Source organism: Poromitra crassiceps (assembly GCF_964638095.1).
Source record: "Poromitra crassiceps genome assembly, chromosome: 3".
Classification (NCBI taxonomy): domain Eukaryota; kingdom Metazoa; phylum Chordata; class Actinopteri; order Beryciformes; family Melamphaidae; genus Poromitra; species Poromitra crassiceps.
The window spans coordinates 13,924,594-13,931,609 of NC_139625.1; positions in this window are offsets into that span (position 1 = coordinate 13,924,594).

A 7,016-nucleotide genomic window follows, 5' to 3' on the forward strand; every position below is an offset into this window, starting at 1 on the left:
CGTCAAAGCTCTCAACCGAAAATCCAAGAACGGATTAAGCCACATCCACGCTCGCCGACGAGGGGCCGCCAGAGAGGGAGGCTGCTGCTCACTGCTCAGACAGGCAGGAGAGACTGGCTTGTGACTGACAAACGCTGCTGAAATCCACCAGACACACCCACGGAGGGAGGAGTTGTAAGGAGAGGGGGTGCGGGTGCTGCTATGGAGGAAATTACTGTTCAGAACTATATTGTTTATGTCTGATGTCTCACTGATGCCAAAAATAAATGGTTAAAGTGACTGTTTGATATTGAATTTCACAAAACTGCGATTATCTCAGCTTTTTGTCTCAGACGCTGAAACCATGCTGTACTCAACGGCTAATATCTACATAACTACTAACTCTACAAACTAACTCTTTTAGACAGAGAAAGCACACATTCTATTAGTACTTTTGTGAACTTTGTGTTGACAAACTCCAAGCAGAAAATTATCCTTGGCTCTTGTAAAATGAGCCAGAATCCTCAAAAAAACCCTCTGGCAAAAGCTACCTACAGTAAAAAAAAAAAAAGGCTGGCAGTGAATGTGTTAATAAGGAATATGCTATTTGCACCTGTATGTCAAATACGCCGAATTTAAAATGTTTAAGCACGACTAAAGTATGCACACGACATGTGCACCTATGTGCAGTGAATATGCCACTGTCTCTGACTTGTCTTGCACTATACTGCCTTATTGCTTGTCGTGTCTCTTGTTGTTTTTGCACTCATATGCCCTGTTATATTTGTACTATGTTGTAAACGGAGTCCACAGCACAAGAATTTCACACGTGATACTTGTACCATGGAGTGACAATAAAAATCTTGAATCTTGAATCTTGAATCTTGAATCTTGAATCTTGAATCTTGAATCAACAGATACAGATCAGGGAGGCATTAGAGAGCCAGAAACGTGCCCACAGGACTGTAAACCGGGATGAGGGGAGACAACATGTAGGCCACATGTACGGCAGCCATTTTAGGGCCTCTTCCTCCGTCAGAGTATTGGCTATCATCCTCAGTATAAGCGTTGTCAGTTGTCAGTGTGCTCTGAAACAACTTCAGTCCTCACACGAAAACGCTGTCATTCTTCCTGCATTACTGTTTCATTCCTCACACGTCAGTCATCGCACAATACGGCGTCACTCGTCAGTCCTCAGTCATCAGTCCTCACTCGTCAGTCATCAGTCCTCACTCGTCAGTCATCACTCCTCACGTCTCACACGAAAACGTTGTCATTCCTCCTGCAACGTGCCTCACTTATCACTCAAACTAGCTGTCAGTCATCACTCCTCACGTCTCACATGAAAACGCTGTCATTCGTTGTTTTTGCTTGTTGGTGTGATGGGGAATATATATATATATATATATATGGTCTATTGTCATCAAACATTAAACTAGATGTTGCTCTTAGTGTTACTATGTTAATTATTTTGGGTCTCATAGATTACTACTTAAATCTATATTGTAAATTAAAAAAATTGCGCCTTTATTTTGAAGGCATCACTCAACCGGAAGTTAAGTTGTAAAAAATTGTTGCTCAATTCACGGAGGCGTTCTTGCGGTTTCCCCATGACACACGGAAGAACAACCAAAAACAACGAATGACAGCGTTTTCATGTGAGACGTGAGGAGTGATGACTGACAGCTAGTTTGAGTGATAAGTGAGGCACGTTGCAGGAGGAATGACAACGTTTTCGTGTGAGACGTGAGGAGTGATGACTGACGAATGAGGACTGATGAGTGAGGACTGATGACTGACGAGTGATGACTGACGAATGAGGACTGACGAGTGAGGACTGATGAGTGATGACTGACGAGTGATGACTGACGAATGAGGACTGACGAGTGAGGACTGATGACTGACGAGTGATGACTGACGAGTGATGACTGACGAGTGAGGACTGACGAGTGATGACTGACGAGTGAGGAATGACGACTGACGAGTGATGACTGACGAGTGAGGACTGACAAGTGAGGAATGATGACTGACGAGTGATGACTGACGAGTGAGGACTGACAAGTGAGGAATGATGACTGACAAGTGATGACTGACGAGTGAGGACTGATGACTGACGAGTGATGACTGACGAGTGAGGACTGATGACTGACGAGTGATGACTGATGAGTGAGGAATGATGACTGACAAGTGATGACTGACGAGTGAGGACTGATGACTGACGAGTGATGACTGATGAGTGAGGAATGATGACTGACGAGTGATGACTGACGAGTGATGACTGACGAGTGAGGACTGACGAGTGAGGAATGATGAGTGAGGAATGATGACTGACGAGTGATGACTGACGAGTGAGGAATGATGACTGACGAGTGATGCCGTATTGTGCGATGACTGACGTGTGAGGAGTGAAACAGTAATGCAGGAAGAATGACAGCGTTTTCGTGTGAGGACTGAAGGTGTTTCAGAGCACACTGACAACTGACAACGCTTATACTGAGGAATGATAGACAATACTCTGACGGAGGAGGAGGCCCTAAAATGGTTGCCGTACACATGTTGTCTCATACCTGGGACGCAGTCCTCCATAAACTACCGGTCAACAGCATGGTCATCCCACTTATCCAGGTGGGATGACGATGCCTACATAAACCAACCATAGGACACGTCACAGTAACATCACGTGGCGTCTCTGAGGAAGACTGCAGGAAATCAGCAGTCGAAACTGTCAGGTATGACAAACAAACCTACGTCTCTACTAGACTCTCTACGAACATTTAACCGCTATCACTTAGTGACTAGTGCTAAAAGAAAAGTGTGCACGGTGCCTACAGGATTACGCCTGCCGGCACCACTGTTCCCATCCTCTCCTCTTCTTTTTGATCTTGTTTTGGTACCAGGTGACCCCGTGCAGGCTCCACATTGATCCCTACTAGGTTTGATTATAGATTAAGATGCTGTGTGTTGAATATCCATTCATTCAGCAGCACAGAAATGTCTCAATTGTTTTCATTGTTCTTGTTATTGGGCTAGTTTTATAGAGAAATAGAGACATAAATGGTGCGATGGAGCAGTGTATTACCCAACCAACCCACCCCACCCACCCAACTTCGCTATCTGTCTTTTTTCACCTGCTTACAGGTTCCACTACTCGACCAACAACTCCACCTACTACTGCACCAACTCCACCTACTACTGCACCAACTCCACCTACTACTGCACCAACTCCACCTACTACTGCACCACCTCCACCTACTACTGCACCAACTCCACCAACAACTCCACCTACGCCCCTGCCTTCCACCATCCCTGTAACTGGTGAATATCACATAGTAGTTCTACATATACTGCAAACTGTTTCTCTGGTTGTTTATATTTTGTTAAACTTTTCAAAAAATGACTCAAGTTACTGGTAGTACAAATTTTGTGAAATTGCACCACATATATTTTAGTGTTTTGGAGTGAAATAACCTTACATTCCACCACTACACCAAGAGGCTAGCTCCCTTGGCGGACCTGGTTAATGGGCCTTTATACAGCTAGGGGGTGAGTTTAACCAACTCACTACCACTGGGGACTCATTCGGTTACACTCACCCCCCTGGCCCCCACCCACTGGGCATCCGGGTCACGGCACCAATCGTGTGTTATGTTGACGGCACTTGCAGCAACACATGTTAAAGGGCCCATATTTTGCTAATATAATGTATTATTATTTTATTGTTGGCCTCCACTAGAGTAGCTTATTGCATCATTCATAGTTCAAAAAACTAATTGTTTATCTTGTACTGGCTCTCACGGCCCCCTTCAGTTCACCCTCTGTCTGAAACGCTCCGTTTTAGTCTTCTTCTGCGTTTTCCTGCGGCAGGGAATAAACCCGCTCGTCGTTTCCAGTCTTCCTCCTTCCTACCCGTTATAGCCAGACGCAAAGCTACAATATCTGTCGACTGTCTGTCTGTCTGTCTGTCTGTCTGTCTGTCTGTCTGTCTGTCTGTCTGTCTATCTATCTATCTATCTATCTATCTATGTAGATAGATAATGTGAAATGTTATGTTATTATGTTCTCTGGTACAGTGCTGAAGCAGGAAGTAGGCGGTCACTTTGCCTCTCTATTCCATGAGACTACTGGTGTGTGCGCGAGCCAGTCTGACAGCCAGGTTGGCAAGGCAACAAGTCCTACCTGACGTCACCTAGACCAGTGGTTCTCGCACAAATCCCGTACCATCTCGTACACAAGATTTCATGGGGGGAGGGGGGTTAATGGGGCTAACATTTAAACACTTTCACCTATTTATTTTAAGCTTAGCCCACATTTAATATGACCATCTAAGATTGTAACAGCATATATATGATGCAAAATTAAGAAATGCATAATATGGCCCCTTTAAGGGCTTGCCCAGAGGTGGGAGTGAGTTTAACCAACTTAGTTGCTACCACTCAGGATTCACGGTGACTCACATTCATTCAGTTACATGAGCTCTTTCCCTGTTTGTCCCACAGTGATTCACTCCCTGAAGTATTTCATCACTGGATCCTCTGGAGTCCCGAACTTCCCAGAGTTTGTGGCTGTTGGGATGGTTGATGGAGTTCAGGTCGATTACTGTGACAGTAATAACAAGAGAGCAGAACCCAAACAGGACTGGATGATCAACGTGACAGCAGATGATCCACAGTACTGGGAGAGACAAACTGAGTTGTGTCTGAGGAACCAGCAGTTCTTCAAAACTGAAATTGAGAATCTGACGCAGCTCTTCAACCAAACTGGAGGTTTGTTTATGATACACTTATTCACTACTTCTCCCTCTGTTGTTGTAAAGTAGCAGACACACACAAACCAACACACACACACACACTCTTTTTCACACACAAACGCACACTCTCTCACTCTCCCACACACTTACATGCACACACTCTCTCTCACGTCCTGATATCACCGTGTTGGTATAGTTCGCGGACCATAATTTTTTCCTAGTATGGACCGGGATTACCACACTCCGAACTCATTTGATTGGACGCTGCAACTGCTTCTTCCTCAAAATGTGCGGCATGTAAAAAAATGTGGTTAAGATTAGGGTTAGGGTGTGAAAAATGTGCAGCACATGGTGTGCTTGGTCTTGTGGCTTAATGGGTAAGGTGCTTGACTTCCAATCTGAGGACTGGGGTTCGATTACCGGTCAAACCACACATTTGTATAAAACATTAGGGGTAGACAAGTACAACTATTTGGTTAGGGTTTGTTTGTTGTTAGGGTTATGGTTGTGGTTAGATAAGAAAACCCTAACACTAATCATAAAGGGACAGCTCACCCTAAAATCCAAAATACATATACTCCCTCACACGTGTAGTGCTATTTATCCATCTATATCGTTTTGTGTTAGTTGCCTGAGTTTTGGAGATATCGGCCGTAGAGATGTCTGCCTTCTCTCCAATACAATGGAACTGGATGGCACTCGGCTTGTGGTGCTCAGAGTGCAAAGAAATACATTTGATAAACTCAACAGCAATGTCTCTTTCCAGAAATCATGACCCCGTTACTCAAGATAATCCACAGACCTTGTTATGAGCAGTTTCATGGAGGAACTATTTTATTTTGACCGAACTACACCCGCTAGCTGCTAGCTAGTTCTAGTCACTTTGAACATCTGTGTTCCCTTGGAATGGAGCTGAACTGTGATGCCAGCGAGGCAGATGGCAGCGGCTCGCTGGAGCCATGTGTCTCTGCCCCTGTCCTGATCCTGCGATGACAACATGGCCTCTGGGTGGCTCCGGTTCTGCCACGGCTGCATCCTTCACCTTCACCACTCTTCCTCAAAATGAAACAAACAAGATTTCCCATCGTGATGAGGTTGGCTGCCGAGAACTCCAGGACTACACTCCCACCCCCCGAACCCCCTTGCGCTGCTGATCGCTAGGCACAGGGAGTCTACCGGCGAGCAACAGCGTCCAAGCTGGTCTTCGTCACTCCTGCCCGGGACAAGGTTTGAGCGATGGTGGAAGCGTCCTGGAAGGAGCTGCTCTGCTGCAAGGCTCCTATCTCCACACTGCCCGCTCATTTTTTTATCTTTGCTCAAGGAGCTGGTCTGGCAACAGGAAACATGCTCCTCCACAACCCAGAGACAAGGAGACGTGGAATATTTTGACAAGTTTTTCCACCTGCCGGGGCAGACAGCAGCCATGACCAACAACCTGTGGCTGCTAGGGGTGTCCCTATCCACCGTGACAACTGGAAATGCCTCGCTCTCTGCTGCTGAATTGGAGCATGTATCCGTATATCCGACGACTGAGCTCCAGACGACAGATCCTCTGTGACGCACGGAGAACCAGTCGCCCGCCCGGCCTAAATGACAGCTCGGGCCCCCGCCACTCATCTCTAATGGCGGGCTTGGTCTCTCTCCAAAACCCCGGCCACATATCGAGTGATAGCGGTCATGTTTTCAAAATGCTGACTTTTGCTTTTGTGTGTGACACTGGACATGGCGCTTACACCCCTGTGCCACCAGTGTATCTCTGTGGTAAAGATGTGATATCACTGCTTTACTTCAGTCTCGGCTTCAGTTCGGCTTTACTTCAGTCTCTCTCTCTGTATGTATGCCTAATGTTTAATTGTATGTTTAACAAGGTACATACTATTTGCACCTGTATGTCAAATACGTCGAATTTAAAATGTCTGAACACGTCTTAACGTATGCACAATGCCTAATGTTTAATTGTATGTTTAATAAGGTACATGCTATTTGCACTGTATGTCAAATACGTCGAATTTAAAATGTCTGAACACGTCTAACGTATGCACATGACATGTGCACCTATGTGCAATGAATAAGCCACTGACTTGTCTTATCGCTATTCTGCCTTATTGCCTATTGCTGCTTAGTATTGCTTATTGATGCCTATTTCTTATTGCCTATTGCTCATTGCTTGTTGCCTATTTGTACTATGTCGTAAACGGAGTCCACAGCACAAGAATTTCACACGTGATACTTGTACCATGGAGTGACAATAAAAATCTTGAATCTTGAATCTTGAATCTTGAATCTCTCT